Raw genomic sequence first — 27,020 nt, 5'->3', positions numbered from 1 at the left:
GGCAGGTGGATTCTTAACCACTGCGCCGCCAGGGAAGTCGCCACCCCTGTTGACTTTTAAGAGCATGTCATCTGTCTCACACCGTGCACAGTCAGTGTGACTCTACAGATGGTAAATCATTGGCTACCCTAGAGTTTGCTCTGAAGCCAAGCTAATAGGAAATTAGAAAGGCCTTCAAATACGGGTAGCTTTGTTTCATATGTTTTTGAGAGCATATGGGGTTTGGTGACTGATCCCTGCTCAAAGCCATTACGATTTAGAGACTGGAAACAAAGTTAGCTCCTGAATGCCAGGGGTCAGTGCCAACAAGTCAATTCATGTAATAAATCTACATCCCTACTATGTGCCAGGCACTCTTCTAGCGCTTGGGATATGTCAGTGAGCAAAATAAAGATCTATTCCCTTATAGGGTTTACACTCTAGCAGGGGAAAGCCATAAATGGATTATAGTCTTTCAGAAGGTGACAGATGCTCTGGAAAAAGAGCAGAGTAAAGCGGGTTGGGAGTTCAGGGTTGGGGATGGCTTTAATAGTTTTTTTAGTGGGGTGGTGGGATGAATTGGGAGATTGGGATTGACATATATACACAAATACATATAAAATGGATAACTAATAAGAACCTGCTGTATAAAAAATTAAATTAAATTAAATTCAAAAAAATAGTTTTTTAAGAAACACAGAGGGAATACCAACGTTTTAAAAGTTAAGTTTATCTTCATCCCTTTCTGACAAGAGTGGAAGCTGAAGTACGGAAGTTAATCAACCCCCTGAAAGTCACATGAGTCTAATATCTATGCTCTTAATGTCTTTGTTGTAGAACAATACAGGCAAAAGAGAGAATTAATCTAGTTCTTCAGATAGGTGGGATGGGTGTTAGCCAGAAAATACTTTTGGGAAAGAGGAATTGATAGCAATGGGAAAAGGCTATTTATGTAATCTTGACTAGAATACCAAACCCTCGCTGGGTTATACGATGGGAAAAGGTTGAAAAGTAGGTCAGACTGGATTAGGGTGGGTTAACAGAACTCTATTTTGTCTAGACGGTGCTGAGAAGACCTTGAGGTTTTGAGCAATGGTGTAGAGGTCGGGGTGGTGACAAATCTGTGTATGGAGCCATGGTATCAAAGAGTCAGATAGCTTTGTAGTAATGATAGTTGCATGAACTTGCCATTTTGAGTGATTCAAAACTGCCGGTTTCTTTCATTTAATTACTTGGTTAATCTTTTGGAAACAAAGCCTTTTAACTGAAAGGTTAAGATCTAACAATCTCAAATGTCAGATTCAAGGTTATCCCATCTTGCCAAGCTATGATGCTTGGTGACCCTCAAACTTCAAATAAACAACATGTCCTAAAGGTGGCTTAAAAAAAAAAAACTCAAAGGCCATTACGTCTTGTAACTTTCATTCTAAGACCCCAGAAAAAGAATTCCCATAATGTCAGTTTTATAAAACCTTATGGAAGTATAATGATATTTGAAATGTGAGCGACTATAGGAACTTGTAAAAGGGAGCTATTGACTAAAGTAGTCATGTCATTATAGCTCCTTGCTTAAAGCAGAACAGATAGCATTTTCCCATTGTATATATGTTTCTCCATATAACTATTGAAAGACTAGAAGGAAGAGTCGCAAGGAAATGCTGGTCAAGAAGGGTGGCAGTAGGGTGAGAGACAGATTTCTGCTTCTTATACATTTAGAATAGTGATATTAGGGTGACGTGTGCCTTTCCACATTTTTAAAATTAAATTCCTTAGAGATGTACTAATTTGTCAGATAGCAATATTTAAAATGTAGGCAAATCTGTAGTCTCACTTGGGCTAAAGACAGAATCATAAAGCTACTCTAGTATCAGTCACATGAAATTAAACTCAAAAGCTAAGAGAACCTACAAATTGAACTTGAACATCTCTGCAAGCGTACAGAACGCTGCTCACGGAAAGCTTTCCACACTGTCATCTTAGACTTCGTTAAATGTTTACTTGTCCAAAATTGTTGAGAAAAGCTCCTGATATATTAAAACGAATGAACAGTACGTTTTGAATCAATTGCTCACTGGGGTTTGAAAAAACTCTTATGCTAGCATTTTCAAAGGTGATCAGAGTACGGTCTATTGCCTATTTCCAGACTGGTTTTCTTGGATCCAATGGAGTCTGTGTAGATAGGAACAAGTTGGCAACCTAAGTTAAGAATTAAAGAACCTAATTTGTATGTTCAGTACAGCTGCACATACAAATTTTAAAAAGCAGCTTTCTTTGATTTGAGCAGAAATTGTGTTAAGTCAAAGGGATAACCTTAATTACTCAGTACTGAGCCAAAGGTTTCATCTATCTTCTCAATTTTTATTAGTTCTTTAGTAAATAGTTTGGTAGATGCTCTTAAAAGAAGAAAACAGGAGGAGAATAAGAAGTTGTCCTTGGACAACCTGATGAAATATCAGGTTGAAAACTATTCGCCACTACGATTATTATTGGCCCTTGTGATAATATCTATCGGGTTAGATAGATGTATGAGCCATGATGAATACCCCAGTGGCAGAAGTTAAACCAAAGGCTTGACCACACCATGTGGAGAATTTCAGTAACAGCTTGTTGGCTTTTCTCAGGCCCTGAGAAGATATAAACTAGAGGAACCTAGGGATATTGCTCATTATAAATAACCTTAAAGTCAAAAAAAGACTCAAAACTCTTTTGCTTATACCAACAGATAAGGCAAGCTGAAGTTCTCTGTTTTGCTCCCTTTACAATAAATTCCAATTAATGTTGCAGATGAGAGCCACTTGAGTCACTCATTACCCTGGCGATCTGGTTAGTGTTTACCAAATACCTACTGTGTTCCAAGAACTGTATTATGCTGTATATACAGTGACAAAAATAGATATGGTCTCTACTCTCAAGGGGCTTACAGTATAGACAGGGGAGAGAGAATAAGCAAACAATAGTTACAACGGCTACTAAGTATTTCAGAGGAAATGTTTCTGATTAGGGTAGAAAGTTTCACTGCCGTTAATAACGTTTAGAAGAGAAGGCAAAATTAGACTACTTCAAGGAATTCTATATATTGTTTTCTTATTAATATCAACCACGGAAAGATGAAAATTTTGTCTTAAGGGTTTAATTACCCTCTTCAAGAGACAGTTTTAAAATGATGACATTTACTTAAAACATTAATTAGATGGGAGATATTTACATTAAATATTTGAGAATCTCCTATAGTAATATTGCAATCTGGAAGACCATCTGTGTGACAGAGCCAGTGGGAGGAAAAAATCTTGTGATATGCTAGGTTATGAAGAAATGTCAGTGATGTTTCCTGCAAAGTTATCTTAAAATCCAGAGTTCTGAATCAACACTCTTTTCATACACACAGGAAAGAAACATATGCTCACTTGGCATCAGTTTTGCCACTTCAGGAGTATAGGCAATTCAGAGATGACACAAACCTCTATATTCTAGAACCAAACATGTTCTGTGGCACTCTTAATTACCAGATTTTTCTAAGAGTACAACAGGGTCACTTTCAGATAAGGCCAAACTACTGAACTGTGGATTTAAATGAAGCAATATTTTGACAACGTAGCCATGGGTCCCTACTAGTGGCTTTAGTTATTTAAGGAGCACTACCTAGTTTACGAGAGGATCAGCAAGAGAATATTAGGTAACAATTGGTTAAGGTTAGCCTTCATCAGGAACATGGACTTTATTATCACCCCAAACAGTAAGGTGCTCAACGAGTGTCGGCTGCATGAAATATAAGAATTTGGATCCTAAAACAGAGCACAGTTGCATCCATTGTTTCTGTTAAAGACTTCTTGTATACAAAGCTGAAGATTTCTATCTCTATACACTATCTGGAAACTGAAGTACAGATTTTCTTTTGTTCATGGATATACCTAAAAGATCCACAACAGTATTGTCTATAGCTTAGAATGAAGTTAAGATTTTATCTTAGACTGTTCACGTATCTACTGAATCTGGCAAACATTCGACCCTCTATTTTCCATAATTACCCCTTATTTCCATACCTCTCCTCCCTCTCCACCAAAAAAAATTTTTTTTACTTAGTTCCGGGATTCCTCCCCAGTTTGCTTCATCGCCATTCCGACGAGTTCCTGCTTCCAAAAAAGCTATACTATCTTGTGTCACGTACCTCGTTCCTGACAATTAGCCAACTCTTAGTACAGTGTTGTATTTTTTATACACACAGCACAGGTATTTCATATTTAGAATACTTGAAGTAAAAAAAGCTCTTTGTGGGATTAATTCTCCCTTCCATCTTCTCAAAAGGATCCAATGAGAATCTAAGTTGTAAGAGCTTCTAGTTGTCTCTGACCCACTTTCATGGCTGAATTCTTGTAGTGGTGCCGTATCGGACCTCGGGGTCTTCCTGATTTTGGATTAATCAGGCATCAGTGCTCAATTCCTCTATTTACAGTCAATCTGAGATGCAAAGCCTTGTACAGTTAGAATTCACAGTAGATATATACATAGCCACCTGTTCCCTGGAGAAGCTGACCTCTTCCATTTACCCTGGACACACACACACACACACACACACACACACGTGCGTGCACACACAAGTACACAGTGCCTTCTCTTGTTACCTCCCTAGCCTGTAATACTTACTGCCTTCACCTACTTAAATTCCTACCTGTCATTCAAAGTTCACTCAAGATGTGTTGTCTTAGGTCTTCACTTACCTCTCACCGGCCCTACCATTTCTCCACACTTGACCTATTGTTGTCCTCTGATTCCTGTGGAACTCTTCCCTTAACTCAATGAAATTCTGAGGTCAGGGAAATCAGTTACCCTACTTTTCTAGCCCCCATGCAGTCTGGCAGAAGGAGTGCACTTAAAACATTAGAGGTAATACACAGTTGCAATTTGTTCCTTAATATTGAAATCTTTTCTTTACCTTGCTGATTTTCCATGAAAGAATGGGTCTTTCTTCAACTGCTAAGCAATCGCTACTCAAACTCATCCTGCCAATACGGCCAGGTTAATTGATCTGAGTCAGCATTTTGTTTTCCGGATTTAATAAAGAGATCTACCGCTTAGCAGATAAAGATCTAAGTCCTTGCCCTGACATCAAAATCTCAGTGCAGTCCATCTCTCCTTTCCAAATGATATCACCCCTTACCTCTCTACCACCTGTACTTTCTCTTGGCCAAACTGGCCAATCAGTATTCTTTGGGCATACATCTGCATGATGTACTTATGAGCTTCTGCCTAGAATGCATTTTTCTTCCTACCTTTGCTGATTTGACTTCCACCATTCCTTTGAAAGCCAAATCCATCATCACACCTGCGTCTTTTTCTTTCTGTACCACTCTGTACCACTTAATTATAATAAAACCATACGTTAGTTAAGCGGTTGTCATTTTCTCTGAATTTCAGGTAGGCAGCCATTGTTGACACTTATGTGTTCCCTAGCAGGTGTTAGGTAAATGTTTTCAGCCAACTTTCAATTACAACCAATGAAAACTTTAGATCACCTGGACAAATCAGAAACCCCAAGAACAAGTTTTCAGGCAGCCAAGCAAACATCTACGCATCAAGATATCCTTCAGAAGACAGGCTGGACATTGAATAAAACTATCATTTCAATTCAAGTACACGAATTCTTCTGAAAAGCCTTAGCTATAGTCGAACCTTGGTCCAGGCGGAAATCCATATTAAATCTCCTTATCGTCAACCAGCTATGGATGGAAGAGCCTGTTCTATTTGTTTTCTACTTCAAAACTGGGATTTTATTTAAGATATCTGACTTCAGAAGCAAAGGGTAAAAAAAGAAATCCCAAAACAAAAACAAAAAATAACACGACCACCACCCAGTGCTGATGCAGTAAAGCACAGATGGCATTTTCCTTTTTAGGGAGGTTTGAGCACCTACTGTGTGTACCATTCCAACTTCTGATCCTCTGATCTACAAGTAAGTTACATGTTTCTCATCTGGGTTAACATTGTGCCCCAAAGCCAGACTGGTTTGGCATTCTTCATAGGACTATGAGAGCCCTCTGACAAATAGCCAAACACATTTGTCTTATTTCTGCTGCCCTAAATGGTAACCAAAAAACACGTTAGCATCTGCGTTACATATTATAGAAGATTAGAACAGCTCTTGGCCCCTTAGTAGGAAACTTCAAATATGAAAAATAAGTGAGATCCTTTGGGTGAAATGTTTAGAACAAGGAAGGCAGCTGTACCCAACACGGATACATTAGTGAAGATATTTTTAACTTTCCAGTTACTTGGGCATGGATTAATTCTAGACCTCAGGAGGACTCAACTGTCCTGCCCAGAGGAGGTTTAAGTGGTACCTTAAGAATTAACATCTGTGTGCCTGTACTTGTTTAGGAAGCATTGCCACATTTTCCTGCTTGAGCTTCACATTTAATAGTTTCACGGTAGGTAAGAAAGATGGTCTCATTTTCAGCCTGAATGTGTTCATCTCTAGATTTTAGCTTGCCTGAAGACCACAAACGATGAGAACAAGACCATTTTCCAATATCAATTTAGTTATTTCATTGAGAATTATAGTCCTAGAGCAGGTACACTTCTGAAGCAGCAGCTCTGAGGAAGTTGTCTTTTTTTTTTTCATGGCTCCTCCTTTAATTTTAGTTTGGAGGCAACTCGTTCTATTGACGGAGAAAATGAAGCTCAGTTGTTATATCCCTCGCCTTCAATAGCAAAGCTGGGTTGTGGACACCATCATTTGTAGTTCAAAGCCCAAGCTCTTAACCACTAACCTATGCTGTCTCTTCAAAGCCAGAGTTCCAATTCTCTCCTTCTAGATCGCACCCTTGTATCTTTCAGTCTAAGGCGCGAACTCTGCTAAAAACACCCGTCTCTGATGAACACTGGTCATTCTTAGGACTGTTTTGCAAGGAGGGTGAGGTGACTAAGGGTCAGGGACTAAGAAATGGCAGTGCTCTCATTCCACTGCAGGAGTAGAGCCTACATTCTTTACTTCACGTAAAATAGAATTTCTTCTAGACTTCCTTCTAGACTTCTATTCACTGGGAGTTCTTCCGTTGCTAGCCTAGCAACATACTTCATGTGACAGGTGTTTATAAATATTTTGACAACCATCAAGATTTGAATCATAAAGATTCACGCTTGAATCCTGGCGCTACCACTTAATGGTATGACCTTGGGCAGGCTGATATCTATTGATCATAGTGGAGTTAAGAAATGGAGATATCTTTTCTACCTTAAGTGATTTAAAGTGAAAGTCAAGTGGGAGAATGGCATAGTACTTCATAAACCATAAAGCGCTATAAAAACTAAGTGCATCAGATTCATTTACCATGATGGCAAGGCCTACATCCGCACTCTGGGCAAGGCATGAAAAAACAAAATACAAAGTTTTATAGGTTAGAGAGAACCATCTGGTTCAAGAGTAATGATGTAGTTAACGGAAATCTTTTTAAAAAGAAGCAACTGGGACAGCCTTCTAATAAACGGAGATTAATTATGTTTTTTAAAAACCCCAAAGGGAAAAGGATTTAGAAGCGAACTGACAGTATAAAACCAAGGAGTAGATCGGTTTTCCTAGAATCAAGAAAGCAGTTATGTGAGATAGCAGGAAGAATGTCAAGGTTTGTGCCTTTTCGTCTTTCTCAGATTCAGTTAAACTGAGCGATGTTTAAATGCTTTATTATTTCCATGACTGTAGGAATTCAGTTACTTTGTTATGCTTTCCACTGAACAAGTGAAATCTGAAAGTTAGTCTTAGATCACGTGAAGGGCTTGCTGAGATACAGCTGGACGGGCCCTACTGCTCATATCTGCTTTAGTGGATGTGGCATGGGAACCAAGAATCTGCATTTCAAACAAGTTCCCAAGGATGCTGATGTAGCTGGTCTGGAGACCGCACTCTGAAAGCTAGTCTGAGATGAGTTCTTTCTAGCTGTGAACGATACACTCTAGCTAACTACGTGTCCAATCTTGAAAGAATGAATGAATCTGACTGTTAAGTGAGAACTTACACAGCTCATCGGTTACATAAAGTTCTTGAATGAATCTGACTGTTAAATGAGAACTTACACAGCTCATCGGTTACACAAAGTTCTAAGTCTGTTTCAGAATAACACTTTGCGTCACATTGCTAGGGAGAAATAAGGTAGCTTTTTACCCAGAGAAAACATTAAACCGTAAATTCCTCACCCAAATCTCTTCCAGGTTGAAGAACATTTCAAACCCAGCTTTTCCAGTATTCTCACTTCCTAACCTACCGGCTCCATGGTTACCTAAAAATATAAGTGACAGCCCTAATGCATTCTGCCTCACCGTGGCTCCCCTGCCCTGAACGCTCACTCAGCCTGCTCTGTTCACTCAGAAAGAACTCTTACTAGTTTAAAGGAGTTAAAGGTCACTTGCCTCTAGCTAGCTTAGGAGCTAAGTTATAAGTTACAGCAGCAGAAAAACATTAACTGGCTTGCTTTGTATTGAGGCAACAGCTTTTATGTTCCTGAAATTTCATAAGCCATAATGTTTGTGTCGTGATGATGTGAGAATTAGCGAGAGCTGGACAATTTGGATTACAGATTTGGATGAAAATAACTTTAGAAGAGAAGGATGAGGTAGGTAGAGAGGAGATTCTACCTCACTTAATAAAAAAAAAGTAACTTCCATTTTTAGACCAGGAAGCAGTTTGTTCAGATCCTGCTTACCCTAGAGTGACAGGCTTCCTTCCAAGGTAGGAGAAAGATTCGGGAAGGGGAGTAACGGTGGCAACCTGCCCAGCTACGTGGGCAAGGACAGCATGGGGCCCTGTGTACTCAGAAGACTTTTTATTTCTAGCCTAGTCCCTCAGTTTAGTTCCCGTGGTCCTCTCCCTTCCCACTTCCTTCTGCTATAATGCTGACTTCAGGCAGAAGGATTGCCCCTTCTCTGTAGGGGGTCTGGGGGGTAGGGGGTGGGGGGAAAGACTTGAATGAGACCAGAGGAGGTCAGCTTGACCAAAGCAAACTGCAGGCTCCAGGCAGAGAACAGAGAGTAACTCCCAGGCGGTTTAGTGTTAAGCACAGCAAACTCCCTGGCTTTGTTAATATTAAGTGCTTAAGTGATTAACATTTTTCAGGTAGACAGGCGGTGTCCAACTTTGACAAAGACATTCCCCGTTCTGCATTTAGTTTTCACAAAGATACATAATTCAGTGGTTCAGGGGGCAACATGAAAACAAAACATCAGAGTAAACTATTCTAAGCATACCAGATTAACAGTCTTCCCAACAAACCTGGGGGTAGGTGTTATTATTCTCTCCAGATAAGGAAGCTTAAGGTCAGAGAAATGATGCAATTTGCTCAAGGTCACATGAGCAGCGGTGCTGTCCCTGGGATTTGAACTCAGGCAATGGGGCCCCAGAACCCACATTCGCAGCCGAGCAAGGTGTGAGGTGGAAACGGCCTGTGTGCCGGCCCTTTGTGTCCACACGCAGCGTCATTTGTTCCCCTCACCAGAAATCAGCGTACTCTTTATAGAAGGGGGCTGCTCGATGGCCTGCTTTCCTTCTGAGTCACAGGATTAATCCAGTCAGGAAACATTACCATGAGTTAGGTTACCCTTAAATACATAGATCTGAGGTTACAGCTATTTCGGCTAAATGTGATTTTGGCCAACCTCTGTGCGATCCAGTGGCACAGCTTCAACTTTAGAATTACACAGCAGCGCCAGGGAATTTTCAAATACCGCATCCTGTTCCTCAGGTGTTTCATATTTCGAGTCGAGTCCTCATTCTGGTTCTGCTTGGAGTGTAGACAGCCTTATGCGTTTGGTCAAATACCAAAACCTCCCTCACTGGTCCAGTTTCAAGGCTTTCCGCCTGGGGAGGCATCTTCTGCCTAACACCCTGGAGCTCTGTCTTTGGCAGCCTTCTCAAGTATTTCAGCATCCTAGGTTTGTCTTTAAGAAAAGCATTAATTAAATCCTCAAGTCACTAGAGACTGAGGAAGGGAAACACATGGAAACTTCAAAACTACCCAGGTGAAAAGTATCATGGTAGCAAGTGTAGGCTTACAGACATGAGGGTAGAAAGAGAACTGAAGCAGCACATACTGGCTGTACCACCGAGAGCCCAAGTCTCCACAAAGCCTCCTGCTGACCAGGAGCCGTGACCAAGGCTTCCGTCTTCCTGCTCTCTAAGTCTTCAGGTAACGGGAGGCATGGCCGAGCAGGCCAATAATATCACCCCAACCAGCTGGTCAGCAGCTTCCAGGGGTCCCTGTACCACCTTCCTTCATGCCAACAAGTGTCTTGAAAGCAATTCCCTTCAACCCAAACAAGGTGGCTGAAATCCATTCAACCTTTTGGGCAAGGCAAGACATAAGGCTGATGCACAGGAATTTGGACTTTTAGTTGAATCTCCAACTATAAAAAGTCTTGAGTGGAAATGCAGACTCTGGATTCTGTCCTTAACAGTGAGGCAAGGCTTTGAACAAGCGCTGTGGCTCCCCTCCTCTCTCACATCCTCAGGAGAAGATCAGCTGTGTCCAAGATCACCAGAATGGCGACTACCTATGTGTCACAGCTCAAAGTTGGAAGACGTTCTCCTACCATCTACTTTAAAATGGAGGAGGGTACAGCTTAAGAAGAACTGGTTGCTAGGGCATCCATTTGGATAAGAAGGGAGAGAGTTGGGAGTGGGAAGGGAAGGGGAAGTGAAGTTAGTCACCACCAACAAGAAAAAGAATCCAGTCTGCCTTAGGACGATACTGGCTAGGGATTTAGAAGTAATCTCTTCCAGAAATACACATTGGAAAAAACCACTAGGCCTCCTTTGTGCTTTCTCAACAAGATTGCACATTGCATTAGGTGTACCATTGTTTATTAGCACATACGTAGCACTTCAACCAAAAGGATCCTTCCCCAAAGATGAAGGACAGCTCAATCTCAAATACTTCTGAATTCTTATGGCAATAAACCTTCTTGCAGTATCATAGAGGCCTATCTCCCCTCGAGGAGGGAGAGACAGAACCTGGGGGCGTAGGGGGCAGGCACCACGCCCAGAGAAGAGTAGCCTAATCAAGGTCTGGCTGCTGGTTTCAGAAGCCAGGTGGAGGTGTCGCAGAGCGTGGAGGCAAGCCATTTGGTAGCTGTCAGGCTCCCCCATTCCCAGCTAGTCCCTCCTGCCCCAACAGCCGGTAGAGGCTCCTGTGTGGGGAGCAAACCTCAAGCCTGCAGGAGGATCAATGACATACCCCATCAAAGCCATTCCAAGAGCCTTATCGGACCTCTTGAGGGCATTTCTGCAGCTGCCTTCTTTCCTCAGCCATTCCTTCTGTTTGAGTTAGCTCTGTCTTACCTCCCTCTCCCCCCTTCCCCTGCTTTGCCTGATTAGGGCCAGAAATATTTTCATTAAGTCACTTTATAGTGCAATAACAACATTTACTATTCATGAAGTCGCCCCTCCATAACTGTTAAGTCTTTCCATGTGTCTGGAAGCTTATTTCGGCTCTTCTCGTTTTACAGAGTGCCTCTCTTCCTTCCAAACACAAACTAAAAAGAAAGAGGATAAGGTGGGGGGGAGGAGGGGAAAGGATGGGGTGCAGATAACATCCAGATTCTTTAAGTGTTTTTAATCCAGTTCGATTTCCCTTTGGACTCAGAGGGCTCCCTTCTAAAATTGACTGCGGACCTGAATTCCAGGCTAAGAATTAAGTCAAGAGGAAAGGACGACAGAAACAAATAACAGAGTCAGCTCTAGGCTATGAAACCCGCTATGTTGACTGGGGCTCCAGTCAACCATTCTTTTTTTTTCCCCTTTTCCAAAATTCTTACTTAATCTTTCCAGATTACAGCAAGCAGGCAGACACCACTTAAACCCTCGGAGTATTTCAAACAAGTTTGTTCAGTCTCTTGGGCAGATACTTTCTTAAGAATCGGGTGTAAGACAAAGTTCACATTTTAATGCCATACGTTGTCAGTCACCGGGAAAAAGCTTCTCGCGGGCACAAACGGCTAAAATAACCCCCCTTGGAGGAGTTAATTAGGCGGTCAGCAGCCACACCAGCGTCCGATCCGGGCTGCCCACAGAGCTTTTAAACACACACACACACACACACACACACACACACACACACACACACACGAGGCGCTTGTTAAATGTCACTAGCTGGACATCTGGATTCCGACCCCAAAGATAAACGCATTTCGTGGGAGCATTCCTCGGATGTCAGGCCACAAAACCGCCTGTTTGCCCAAGCACACCGTCTCCTTTTAAAGATGCCCCGGCAGTCCCAGGTCTGCATCCCAAGGCGGAGCGGGAGGGAAGCAAAGGAGGGAAAGAGGTCGCCAAAAATGGAGCCAAAGGGAAGAAGGATCGGAAAGCTACTCACAGGCTAGCTAGCGCCTCCGCGATGCGAGCATGACTTCCCGGTGGTGCCTGAGCCTCCTGGCTACCGCGCAGCCGACACGGCGGCCGCGCTTAAATAGCCGCCGGCCCGGGAGCCTCGGAGCCGCGGGCCACTCCCGGCGAGATATGGTTCTAATCAGATGCTGGCAGCTGAGGACTCCCCAGGAATGCGCCGGGATGTTTTTGCTGCCTGGGCTGGGTAACTCCCCCTCAACGTGTCTGCTGAGTCTTCCAAACTTAACTGTTTATTAACTCGAGCTGGGGCCGCGCAGAGGAGCCGGCTCCCGTGGACTGGGAGCCCCACCAGCGCGGGGCGATCGCCCGGAGCCCAGCGGAGGGGAGGAGGAAGGAGTCAGGGCGCCGTCCGGAGCCCAGACTCGCGGGGCTGGGGACAAGGGACAGGGGAGGGTGCGCTTAAGGACAGGAAAGGGAAACTCCGCAGGAAAGGGGTGGGACCCAGCGACCTTCATCTCACAAATTCCTTCTCTGCGTTGCCGCTTCCAGTGATGTGGCGTCCCAAGTCATCCTAACCCGGTAGGGCCCTTTGAACAAAGGGCTGCCTCTACTCCTGACTTTCCTGGCAAGAAGCAGTGGACGCTAGCTCAGATCTGCTGTCGCTACAGTTGCACGTGTGATTGCCCCCTTTAAAGGAATTCGTGTCTCTTTCACGGCAGATGTGGGCGCACTTAAGTGCACCAATTTAAATTGGTGGGTGATCTGTGCGTATATGTAAAACATACTGTATTTATGTATGAAATATAATCCTGTATATACAGAATAAAGACAATACTCTCTATGAAATTGATATAAACAAAAACATGCACGCCTATATAACCTAATTAAGCTATATACTTGATATAAACAGAGAGATTATATACTGGCTTCTCCCACAGTATGGGCATCCCTGTGTAGACACATAACATGACTTTATCTGCAGTGATTTCTATAGTGTTTCCTATACTTCTAAGAAAAATCTGAAATATGAGAAATAAAATGTTTGAAAATAGTGACATACAGTACCCAGCAGTAGAAGGCACTCCATAGCGTATCTTAGTGGACCTTAACAAGCTGGGGATTCATCTTCTCCGTATTTTAAAATCATGAACACTTGTAAAACATCCCCAGAAGCTTTGTTGATTTCTAAGAGTTATGAAATTATTCTTGTGAAAAGTATGTCTATGTTTCCTTCTTTTTTTTTTTTAAGTCTGAGACAGTGTGTACTAAATGTGAAAAAAACTAAATTGTGACTTGGATGGGAAGGGGTTATTGATTTTATTGAGTAAGTAACACACAGTGGATTTGCATTTTACCTCTGGAAACTGGGGGTTCAAATCAGGCTCATGGGACACCAGATATGTATTTTGTGGTCCCAGCCTAGATCCGACTGCAAAACCACATAATTTGGGACAGCTCAGTGTGAGTGACAGTCCCTGCTCTCAAGTAGGTCAGGCTTGGGACAGCCCTGGAGCCAGGCGTGCAGAGCAGCAAAACCTGTCGACGATGAGAATACTACCTCTTTTGACCTTTACTCTTTCTGCCACCTGTCTCATCCCCTCATACCTGGGAGGTAGAGGTGAGGAGGGTGGTGCTGACAGTTTTCAATATTCCTCTGAGGTAATTTGCTATTATTTTAAAAAAATGACTTTGTGTGAATGACAAGAGGTATATAAAATTTAGTCTTGGGACTGTATTTATAACATTTGTGCAGAGAAATTTATTTATTTATTTATTTTATACCACATTCTGTATTTTGTTTTATGATTTTTTAACATCTTTATTGGAGTATAATTGCTTTACAGCGGTGTGTTAGTTTCTGTGCAGAGAACTTTAATTGTGGTACATTTTAGGGCATAGTGCTTTATTTTTAAGATCCAGAAGTACAGAGAGTTGGTTTCCCTTCCAAAAGCTAAGTAGCTGGAAAAATGACAGCAGATTTCAGGCAAACAGAGACTTTGACAATTTGAAGAAAAAAAAATGGGTCTCTCTTTTAACCTCACTATGTGACACTTTCTCAGAAGTGACCACCCACATCTTTTTTTTTTTAATCGAAAGACTCTTATCAAGAAATGTTGACTTATGTTTGCTCTACCCCACCAAATGGAAGGGATTTGTCTAAGAAGCCAGAGGAAGAAAATGATTTCATCTGCCATAACCTGTAGTTTCAAGAGAAGATGTTGGATGAAAACAGTGCATTTATGAGCAGTGGGCTCACACATACAGCTTGAAGTGGACAGCTCTGTCATTTCACACAGATATCTTAAGAGTCAACAGTGGAGAACTCTGATTTGACTTGAAGTGTGTTTTTATATCTCTAGGGCTCTGATATTACTCTTGCAGTAATTCAGTATCCTGCTCACATTAAGAAAGAAAGAAAGAAAGAAAGAAAGAAAGAAAGAAAGAAAGAAAGAAAGAAAGAAAAAGACAGAGAGAAGAATGAAAATAAATGTAACCCTTTTTATCCCTGGTAGAGCATAGTCTCCTGTCCCATGGAAGTTGTTGGCTTTTCAGTAAATCTAAAATGAACATCCTTGCTCCTGGAGAATCACACCCAAACCCACCCAGACATTAACCCTGCCTAAACCACGGTCTTTTCTTATCACTTCTGAAATTAATGTTTAGACAATTAAGGTGAGGAAAATTGAGTGCAATGTTTGAAAAACTGTGGTCCTTGCATGACTCTTTCTTTGCACAAAACCTGCTTGTGAGGGAAAAGGAAGAAACCCCCCCCCAAAAAAAACTGATGACTGTTCCCAGCCTAGGAAAGGGGTAGTTAATCCCGTGATGGCTTGCTGAAGAATGCATGGTTTATTATTAAAGTAATCTCTTAAGATTTTCCTGGAATGTGCTTCCACAGCAACTCTGCCTGTGCGAGCTATCCTATGTGTGTGTCTTTTCTTCCATAATTAAGCTGTTTTGTTTTCCCCCCTATAGCTCACAGACGAAAGGCTTTCTCTCTCCCTTCTCCAGGTTTTCTTCTATCTCCTTCCCTACTGTTCTTGTTTCCCTTAAACATCCCATTTTGAATCCTGCCATTTCCCATGAATTGTAAATGGTTCTTTAGACTTGGCCATAGGTAGACTGTCTGTGCACCTTGATTCCTTGTTGGATGCTTCCAGATGTTCTAATCAAACAAGGACTGGTTGAGGTCTGTGGATCTAGCAAGGTCACATCTTTTTTTTTTTTTTTTTCCTCCTCGGTGTTGTAAAAAAAAAAAAGAAGAAGAAGAAGAAGAGAATAGCTATTGTTCCCAGAAAATGTTCTTTGACCTTCACTCATTCTGCACATTCATAGATGCAGAAAAACTGGCCCTATCAGATTTGGCTGTTGGCAAGGCAGGGGCAAACATTGGAGGGTTTCCCTTTCATCTATCTATCTATCTAAAATCTAAGGTATTTGGAGCGTAGTCTACTAAAGGCAGCCTGTTTTATTGGTTTGTTTGTTTTTTCTTTTGTTGGTTGCTTTTGTTTGGTTTCTTGGTTACACCTGTATCGTACCTCAGAACTCAATATTTATTATTTGCTTCTGATGTGAAACATTAGTGAAACGCAGAAGTTACCTGAAAAGCTGGAATGTTGTAAAGTGAAGGAAAAATTCAATATGATAGGTTTACATAACTAGTTACATTTTGCTATAATAAAAATTTTTATAATAAGAAGTTGAAAAGGGGAAAAAGAGTCCTCATATGAATTACTCGTTAAAATATTATCTTATTTGGAAGGTAAGTTGGAAAGAGTTATTAAAAATAAAAATACTACAAAATGCTAATATTAATTATTATTGTAGCAAATGCTTATACAGTTCTCTATCCTGTGAACAAGAATCTATCCCCTAGAAATAAAATATACATTAAAAAATACAAAGATGTTACTTGCTGCATTGTCCACAACAGCAGGAACCTGGGAAAAAATTATGTCTGTCAGTAAGGGGATGATTGAATAAATTACAATTCATCTGCACTGTGAAATCATATGCAATCATTTAAAAGAATAAAATTGCAGTTGAACCTTGTAATATGGAAGGATTTCTATTAGGTAGTGTTGAGTGAGAAAAACAAGATATAGAAAAAAATGTAAAATATGTTTCTATTTTAGTAATACAAAAAGCAACACTTAGCTATGTAGGTTTGAGTGTGTGTGTGTGTGTGTGTGTGTGTGTATGCATGGTTATCAGGGACACTAGAGACTAGTGACAATACAGATTACTGGGGACCCAATGGAGATGAGGGTAGACAGGGGGAGGAGAAGGGTGAGAGCCCTGCAAAAAGGGAAAAGAAATTAAAAGAGCCTGTATGCAGATATAGTTATAGATCTCACTTGTGCATTTAAGTGAAATGATATATCCATAGGCTTGTATAATTAAAAACAAAATACACCAAGTGATTTTAAGATAAGGAGAGAGAAGAGTTGTAAAAGCTATAAAATGGCTTTTCCCTGAGGAGTTTTCCTCAAGGTCTTTCAGAAGTGAGTGTTCATCAGTGTCCTCCTGATCTAATTTGGCCTCTAGAGCACAGTTCTCAAACTTTACTGTTCACCTCAGGCCTCCTGGGAACTTGCTTCCGGGAAAATTCCCGGGTCCAGCCCCAGAGCCTGGAAAGGTGTGTGGGTGGTGGGGGGGTTGGTGTGGGAGGAGAGGCATGCAGTGCATGGGAATCTGCAGGTTTAACCAGACCTTCCGGGTGATTCGGATGCTGTGTTTTTGGGGACCCTCTTTGAGAAACGCTGAGTTTCTCCTGTGGTCAAGAAGGCACTCATTTTGTTCCTCTCTGAGCCCTGAGAACTGTGTGGAGGGAAAACAGCAAGGTTGAGAGGAAGCAGGGGCCACTGGTCTTTAGATACTGCCCCTTCTCTCTCCCCTGATTCTTTGCAGCCTTAGACGGTGTCCTGGCTCTGGTGGTGACTTCTCTCCCTGCCCCCTCCCCTGTCAAGACTTGTTTTCAGAGAAGGATCTGATACCAGTCATTTGCATGGACCTGTACCGAGATATTTGCATTTCCAACCATGACCCTTACTTGGTATGAAAGGCACTGCCCAGTGTTAAAAGGATCTCAGACATCAGTAAGAGCAGGGACCGATTTTTTTCCTATTTTTGAGCAGGCGGAGGTGATTGTCAACTCCACTCTGCATCCAGCTTAAGGTTACCTAGAAAGAGAAGATTATAGGACCTCCAACTCCTGGAATGGCCCTCTGCTATCCCTGACGTCATTTTACATCTTGGCTTCAAAGGGGCCTTTCGAAAATTGAAGCTGTATATTATGTACATAATTGTTTTTCTGATACAGCAAAGGAAAGTGAGATTTAAGATCAGATCTGGGTTAAAATTCAGGCTCCATCTCTTACCAAACTACAAGATTTCTGCAAGCTTCCTAACTTCTCAAGGACTCAATTTTCTTATCTATAAAATGGGCATGCCCTGTCTTCCCCTCCCATTTTGGCTTCTGGTGGGAAGAAAAAGGAATTATATACCCGGGAGGACTTTGGAAAGTTTGACATTATATAAATACCATAAATTATGCAAAAATTATTCAAAAAATGCATTATTGCAGGGGAGAGGGACAAGAAAGGTGCTTTGTCCCAAATGATTTCCGCCACCGACATCAGAAATTCTGTCACTAGTAAATCGTGTGTTTAGATAATGATGCTTCTCTGGCTGCAGTGAACTTTCCTAAGGCTGATCCCTTGGGCTAATCCCAGACCCTGATTTTCTAACATATTAGTGAGGATTACTTTAATGGATCGGTTTCATCCTGTCAAAGAGAGATGAGTGAATTTCTGCTGAAATGGGGATATTAAAAGCAGGGGAAAGGCAGAAAATCAGAAAATGAGCACCAACCTCTTTTACTTCGGAGATCTGTTGCTACTACTGAGAAAGAGGCCTCAAAATCTAGACACTCAATTCGATCCAAAACAGATTCCACTCTGCTCCAACTATGGCCACTTGCTGTGCTGGGGTTCCGGGGTTGGCTTAATAATCTCAGTTCTAAACTGGAACAGCCACTTGTGAATCAAGGGGGAATACTATTTGCTGCACTCATTTAATCCTCAGGCTCAAAATCACTTCTTAATTAAAGAATGAAGGGAAACCATGTCTGGACTCCAGGGTAATTTAACTCCGCAATTATTATTATTTTTTTGGCGGCATGGCTTGTGGGATCTTAGTTGCCTGACCAGGGATGGAACCCGGGCCCCCTGCAGTGGAAGCATGAAGTCCTAACCACTGGACTACCAGGGAATTCCCTCCCCAGTTACTTTGAAGCTTAGGTATATGTGTGTGCCCACGCTCATATGCATTTTCTGAAGAGGTGCACCACAGATTTCACTGGATAATCAAAGGACCCCATGGCGTAAAAGAAGATTAAATTCCATTGCATTTTGGTTGTCTAGTCACATTCCTCCTATTCATTTTTATCTGACGATTTTTATCTGAGTGTTTTGTACCAATCTGATTTGTGTCCTCACAACATCATTGTCAAACAGGTTAGGGCAAGCATTCCTTTTTCTAAAGGTTAAGAAAGATAAGCACAGAAACCTTGATTTACTTCTGTTTACAAAATTAGAGACAGAGCTAGAACTATTACTCAACTTTCCTGAATGACCTAGAATGTGTGGCTTACGTAGTCATGACCCAACCATAATTATAGTGGTTAGTGACAACACTTAGGGTTTACTGTTTCCTGTATCGGTCTGTCCAATATCTGCTGTAGATACCCCTTCATGCAAAAGACACTGGCAAATGGAAGAGTGTCCAGAGCAGCGCCACTTGGACAGTAAGGGAATTTTCTCGGGGACTGAGATCTACTGGATGCGCTGCCAGCAGGGCCTGACCGAAACGGGCACGTTTTGCCAGGGGCTGCGAGTGGAGATCTATGGGTAGTAGAGCTCTTTCCGAGTATCCGAAGGCCTGCCCTGTAGAAAGTAGATTAGACTCTTCTCTTTGGCCACAGAAGATAGAAGGGGATCCTTTGCTGGGTTAAATAGTGTTCCCCCCAAGATTCATGTCTACCCTGGAACTTCAGAATGGGCCTTATTTGGAAAGAAGGTCTATGTAAATGTTATTAGTTAAGATGAGTTCAATTGGATTATATGAAGTCTCATCTCCTTCAGTGAAACCTTTTTATCTGCCTTGTGATACTTTTTGGTCAGAATTTCTTGGCTTTTTGTTATATCCTATTTTCATTTAGCATAACTCTGGAACCGGTGTATCTAGGTGTGAATCCCAGCTCCACAGCTTACCAAATGTGAGATCTGAGAATTGCTGAACTTCTCTTCAGTAAAGTGAGGGAAACAACAGAACTTCCTTCCTAGTGTTGTTATAGGATTAAACAAGTCAATTTGTCTAAAAGACTTGTAGTCGTAGTTAGCACAAGTAGAGCGCTGATGAAAATGTGTTTTTTGTCTGAATATCTTAAAAGAATAATTTCTAAAATATCAAGTAATTTTGAAAATAAGTTTACCCTAAACCTCAGAAATTTCACTTCTAAATCAGCTTAGAAGAACTCTAACTCATTTGCTAAGAAATATGTCTAAGAATGCTTAGAATAGCAAAAAGTAGAAGCAACTTAAGTGTCCATCATTTGGACAGCAGATAAACAAATTGTGGTGCAGGCATCCATTGGGAATACTCTAACAATAATAGCAATGACATGGATGTATGACCCAGAACTGCTTGCATCAACACAGATGAACTGTGTAAGCAGAGCAAGGTATAGATGAATACGTAAATACTTCATAGACGGTTTAAAATACAAAAAATAAAATTGTGCGTTAGAGACACAATACTCATATAAATGAATACAAAGATGCATGGGGATGATAAATCACAATTTCAAGATGGTGGTTTCCTTTGAGAGAAGGAAGAGAGAGAAATAAAAGAGACGTCCAATCATGCTGATCATTTTTTTTCTAAGACTTGCCGCAGGGTGCATGGATATGTACTGTTTTACTTTTATGGCTTTTTTTGCGGTACGCGGGCCTCTCACTGCTGCGGCCCCTCCCGCTGCGGAGCACAGGCTCCGGATGCGCAGGCCCAGTGGCTACGGCCCACGGGCCCAGCCGCTCCGCGGCACATGGGATCCTCCCGGACCGGGGCACGAACCCGCGTCCCCTGCATCGGCAGGCGGACCCTCAACCGCTGCGCCACCAGGGAAGCCCCTTTATGGCTTTTTTATATAGACTCTCTTCTAAGCACATTATAGATATTACCTTACTTAATCCTTATAACAATCCTGTGAGGTAAAACCTGTATTATTTTCTCCATGTTACAGATTAAGAAACTGAGGAAACTGATGAACATAACAGGCTAAAAAAAATGCCAAAGCCAGGTTTTAAAGCCAGTTGGTGTGGTTCCAGGGTCTGTGAATTAACCCCTATGCGATCCTGACTCTTGTTAGAAGTTATGAAGAAATGAGAAGGCTGTAAGTGACACGGACTCTCCAGCACAACTCTGGAAGGCACGCCAGTCACTTCCGCTTGCTGGTTCCTGCGGCTGCTCTGCCCCTCCACTGCCCCCGACTTCACACCTCATCTCTCCTTGCTCTTCTCCCCTCCCTGGATCTATGACCTCATTCGGATTCATTTGTCTCTGATCATGACTTCAGCATCTTTCCAGGCCATCTCTGGTGTCTAGATGTTGAGCACAAGGAGAAAGTCCTATCCTGACCTGAAGCCTGGGTCTGGCCCTTTTGGACAGTGGTCATGAGAGGGAGAAGAGAAAATGGGAAGTTATACACTCCAGCTGAGGACAGCAGTGACGAGGCCCTGCAAAGGAATGTTTCTCTGAGAAAGGTTTTAAGAGAGATTGGGTAGGAGTAGAGGTGGTAGCAGGTGTGTGTGTGTGTGTGTGTGTGTGTGTGTGTGTGTGTGTGTGTGTGTGTGTTGGTTCAGGATATAAGCTGCTGTTTTTTAAAGGAAATACTGGTGGGGATCTGGGCCCTGCTGTATATCCACACAGTGACCACTTACGTGACAGCCACCAGTTCTCCCCTGTCTATCTCAGGACCAATCAGGGAGTTCTACCTCCCCATTCCGTCTCAGGCCTCATCTTCCTCATCTGTAAAATGGGGATAATCAACACTCTCTCACCGGCTGTTGAAGGACAAAATGAGATGACACCAGTAAAGTGTCATGACATCTCCAAAAGGATGTTTCTAACTCCTTTGGTCCCCTCCCTGCTAAGGATGGCTGCCACATCATTAGCCGCAAGTTCAGAGCGGGCTACAATGGGAGTAGGGGGTGTTGTACCGAAGGCCTTCAGGGACGCTCAGCCTTTAGATCAGGGTCGGCAGCCTAAGAGTGTCCAGTGGGTCGGTGCTGATGCCGCCTTCTGGGTTCTGTGAAAGCAAGTGCCCCTGAAGAACACCAGGGATTTGTCTTGTCTTGGACCTGGTGAAGGAAGTTAGAGATGTGAGTATGAGAAGAACGTGGGGGTCAACAGGCCTCCAGCAGGTCTGGGATAGTGGATCCTCAGGCACGCCCTTTGTTCCTGCAATCCCTGAAAGCTCCACAGTCTTCCACATCAATAGGTCTCAGCAGAATAGCCTCTGCTAGAGTGGCCTCCCTACTCCCTTCCCCTGGTCCAGTGCAGGGGTAGGCAGTACAGCATAGGGCATGGATTCTCCAATGTTGGCCCATTTCAGAGTCTCCAGGAAGGTGGAATAAATGCACATTCCCAGGTCCTACATCAGAGGTTCTGATTCACCGGGTCTGTGGAGAGGCCCAGGATTCTGCCTTTTTTTTCTTTTTCTTCTTTTTCATATTGTATTTTTTCTAGTTTATTGAGCTATAATTGACATATAACATTGTATTAGCCTAAGGTACAAAACATAATAGTTGATATATGTATACCCTGTGAAGTGATTGGCACAAGTTTAGTTAATATCAATCACTCACGTAGTTAACAAAAATTTTTTCTTGTGGTGAGAACTTTTAAGATGTACTCTCTTAGCGACTTTCAAATATACAGTGCAGTGCTGTTGACTGTAGCTACCATGCTGTACATTTACATCCCCAGAGGTTATTTATCTTATGACTGGAAGCTTTTACCTTTTGACCACCTTCACCCATTTCCCTCACCCCTCACCCCCTGCCTCTGGCGACTGCCGGTCTGTCCTCTGTTTCTATGAGTTTGGTTTTAATAGATGAAATGTATAAGTGGGATCATACAGTATTTGGCTTTCTCTGTCTGACTTGTTTCACTTGGCATGATGCCCTTAAGGTCCGTCCATAGTGGTCACAATGGCAGGATTTCATTCTTTTTTATGGCTGAATAATATTCAATTTATCTGTCAATGAACACTTGGGTTGTTTCTATATCTTGGCTGTTGTAAGTAATACTGCAGTGAACAACCCAAGTGTCCATCAACAAGTAAATGGATAAACAAAATGTGATATATCCATATAATGGAATGTCATTCAGCCATAAAAAGGAACAGAGTTGTGACACATGCTACTCTGATACATGTGGATGAGCCTTGAAAGCATTGTGCTGACTGAAGTGAGCCCGACACAGGGGGATAGATATTGTGTTATTTCACTTATATAAAATATCTAGAATAGGCAAACTCATGGAAACAGAGAGTAGATTGGAGCTTGCCAGGAGCTAGGTGGTGAGGATGTGGAATGGGGCATTATTGCTTAATGGGTACATATTTTATGTTTGGGGTGATTAAAAAAAAGCTCTGGAAATAGATAATGGTAATGGTTGCCCAGCATTGTGAGAGTAATGAACGCTTCTTAATTGTATACTTAACAATGGTTAAATTACATATTTATGCTATATGTGTTTTACGGCAAATGAAATAATTTTAAAGTGGCAAAAAAAAGAAATCCTGGTGGAACATACAAGGTGTGGGGATGATTCAAAATAACCAATGACCCTCAAACAATTTCTCCTTGGCTTTCAGAGGTCATCACTCCATCTAGATGAAGGTATCCTGCTTTTTCCCCATGGCAAGGAAAGCATACTTACTTTGGTTGATATTCAGGCCGATTCCTCTCCTCAGTCTCTCCTTGGTGAAAGAGCATTTCTCCAGGCCAGCCAGGCAATTGGCCTGCCTCTGCCAGGATTGCTGTGGCTTTGATCTTCCGTGGAGGAACCGAGCTCACCAAAGGTGTACTTGCTGAAGAAACACCACCTGCCAAAGCTAGGCTAGGTGTGTTGGTGTTTAGGGAAAACCAGTCTAGAACTCTGCAGTTGCAGGTGAATGCGCTTAAGTCCTATAGTCATTTTGCTGAGGCCAACCAGGAAACGTGTAATCATAAACTTTAAATGTGTTTATCTGTCAAGCGGACACTTTCTATTATTTCGTTTTATACTGAGGCAGTTCTTAAACTACTGTTAGACGTTAACTATACTTAGTAATTTGATAACACTCTGCCCCTCCCCCATCTCTGCCCCTCTCCCATCTCTGTCCCCCACCCCACACCTTTATATTTAGTTGTGATTGAGTTATAGGCAATAGTATGTTGGTAAACCAGGTCTCTGAAAAAGAAAGCTCCGCTTTAGTGTGTTAGCTGATTTCCACGAGGTAACTACACCCACCAGGGCTTATTTCAAGGTATGATGTGATGTCACATCACTTAATGTAGAGATGGAAAGACCTGCTCTTGTGAGCATGGGTGCCGGCTGTAGCACAGCCCTGGTATAAGGCACGTACTAGCCTCTTTCTCTCCCAATACCTTCATTACTGAAGGGTCTATTTTCACAATATTCCATTGGTTAAATTGATGAATCAACTACCTATAAATGAAGAATGTTTCTCTGGAACAAGATCTGGGCCATAATGATTAGATACGGAAACAGAATAATGACTTTTCCTAATTCACACTGTAGTACAATGAAAATCACATGGGATTGAGATTAAGCGTGTATCAATTCAAACTCTGGCTCTGTCGTTAACTGTTCATATGACTGGATGAGTTGCTTAACTTCTCTGAACCTTAAACTTCTTATGTGTAAAATGGGAAACAATGCTTGTGGTATAGGTATATTTTCAGGATTAAATGATATAATAACGGATGTAAGATAACAAATTCTTGGCAAATAACTCATATTCTTCTCATTTGAAGATTTTCTTATGAAAAGAATTCTTAAACTTTTGGTGCTGCCTCCACTGTCTGGGGATGAGTACTAACAGGTGACAAAACACTCGATAATGTAGTAGATAGGTATTGATGGAAACAAATTGGAACTTTTTAATTTATAGCTCTTATTATCTGATAGCCTCCAACTGCCTCCACTGTGGTCCAAACTGTCATCATTCCTCACACGGATTATTAAAATAACCTTTCTCTACTTATGCTCTTATCCCTCCCACAGTCTATTGTCATCAGAGGAGAGAGTGATTCTCATGAGAAAGGTCCAATAATATCACACATTTGTTTAGAACCCTTCAAAACTCCTTCTCCATCAAAGTCAAAGCCAGAGTCTTTAGAAATGGCCTCCACGGCTGTATTGACCGCCCTCCACCCCGTGTTACCTATGTACTGCCACTCTTACTGACCTTCCCCTCACTCACTTCACTCACCAGGCCTGTTCACATCTCAGACCTTCACACTTGTTATTCTCTGCCTGGACTGTCTTTCTTCAGATTCATGACCAGTCAGCTCTCTAACTACCTTAGGTAGTTGCTCAATCGTCACCTTCTCATGGAGAGTACTTTTGACCATTGTACTGGGTTGAATAGTGTCCTCCAAAAATTCATGTCCAGCCTGGAACCTGTGAATGTGACCTTATTTGGAAATTAGGTTTTTGCAGATGTAATCAAGTTAAGATAAGGTCATACTGAATTGGGATGGCCCTAAATCCAACAACTGGTGTCCTTATAAGGAAAAGGAAATTTATGGAATCTAAAAAACAAACAAACAAAAAATGAACAAACAACAAAACGGAGTTATAGATACAAAGAACAAAACAGGTAGTTGCCAGAGAGGACAGGGGTTGGGAGAGAAAAGAAATAAGTGAGGGAGATTGAGAAGTACAAACAACTTCTTCTTCTTCTTTTTAAAATTTTGGCCACTCTGCATGGCTTGTGGGATCTTAGTTCCCGAACCAGGGATCAGGGATTGACCGGTGCCCCCGGCAGTGGAAGCTGGACCATCAGGGAATTCCCGAGAAGTACAAACTTCTGGCGGCAAAATAAATGAGTCATGGATATGAAATGTACAGTGTGAATAACTATGTAATATCTTTGCATGGTGCTGTATTGTAATTAGACTTATTGTGACCATTTTGAAATGTATGGAAATATACATTTCTATGTGTGTGTGCGTGTATATGTTGGGGTAACAGGAGATAACATAGTGCTATGGTCAATTATACTTCAAAAACAAACAAGCAAAGGAACACAGAAGAAGAGATCAGATTTGTGGTGACCAGATGTGGAAGGTGGGGGAGGGAGAATTGGATGAAAGCAATCAAAAGGTACAAGCTTCCATTTATAAGTGCTAGGGATGTAATGTACAACATGATAAAGATAATTAGCATGGCTGCATGTTATATATGAAAGCTGTTAAGAGAGTAAATCCTAAGCCTTCTCATCTCAAGGAAAAAGATTTTTTTTCTATTTCTTTAATCTTATATCTATATGAGATGATGGACGTTCATTCAACTTATTGTGATAATCATTTCATAAGTCAAATAATTCTGTTGTTTACCTTAAAATTATAGAGCTGTATGTCAATCATATCTCAGTAAAACTGGAAACAGAAACAAAAGGGAAGTTTAGACACAAGACACGTAGGGAGGAAGGCGAAGTGAAGATGGTGGCAGAGGTGAGAATGATGCTGTCGCAAGCCTAGGTAACCACAGCTTGAGGCTGTTAACAGAAGCCAAGGGAGAAACGTGAAAGTGATTCTTCCCTAGAGCCTTCGGAAGGAGCAGGGCCCACAATGCCTCCTTGATTTCAAACTTCTAACCCCCAGAACTATGAGAGAATAAAATTCTCTTGTTTTAAACCGCCTAGATTTTGGTAGTTTGTTACAGCAGCCCCAGAAAGCAAATAAAATCATTCGATTTCAAATTACTGCCCCACTACCTTCTACCTCCTACATAGCTTCTGATTTACATTTCTCCATAGCACCTCTCACTAACTGACAAGAGCCTGATGGTTTCTAAGTTTCCCTTGAGCAATATGGTTCATGACTGTGGCGATTAGCAAATCACTGTAGTCTCCAAACATTACTTAACTTTCCCTTCTCACCTACTCTTCCAACTGGAAATGTTTATCCCTACATGTGTGACATTGCTTCCTTAGTAAGGGAATACCTGCTAAACTCATCTAACTTCTACTGTTCCTCCTGTCTCAGGTTCAAGAAAATAGCTGTGCGTAGTCACTGCACCAATACAGATCCATTAAAACAAATAGGACCAAAAAGAGAGAGTATATGTTACTTAACTTGAGGATTGAATTTCTAGTATGTCTGGAATATGCGCCTGCTATAACCTATATATGGCATATAGACAGACCAAATTGATTTCTTGCCATTTGATGCTTTTCAAAGATCACTTCTGTGAGATACTGTAGGAAGCACCCAGCTAACTATGAAGTATATTTGAAGCAGACTGAATCTAAGAAAGCCTCTAGATACATCTACCAGTTTAGGGGGGATACACATATAGTGAATCAAATAGATGACACCACCAGGCATGTAAGCCAAATCCAGAATGTGGCACATTC

The 27,020-nt window shown here is 41.8% G+C and overlaps 1 protein-coding gene across 5 annotated transcripts in view; it reads right to left on the bottom strand.

Moving 5' to 3' along the window:
- DAB2 (DAB adaptor protein 2) overlaps positions 1 to 12,737 on the bottom strand; it is a 52,894-nt gene extending 40,157 nt beyond the window's left edge. For all 5 annotated transcript variants that reach the window (XM_032626247.1, XM_032626248.1, XM_032626246.1 and 2 more), the window contains exon 1: positions 12,333 to 12,737. The gene's annotated coding sequence lies outside the window, so the exon portion shown is untranslated. The remainder of the gene's footprint in view (positions 1 to 12,332) is intronic.
- Positions 12,738 to 27,020: the final 14,283 nt, after the last annotated feature.

This window comes from Phocoena sinus, chromosome 3 (genome assembly GCF_008692025.1).
Source record: "Phocoena sinus isolate mPhoSin1 chromosome 3, mPhoSin1.pri, whole genome shotgun sequence".
Lineage (NCBI taxonomy): Eukaryota > Metazoa > Chordata > Mammalia > Artiodactyla > Phocoenidae > Phocoena > Phocoena sinus.
Note: the sequence above shows the minus strand (reverse complement) of the source record. Positions and strands in the feature narration are given on the sequence as shown.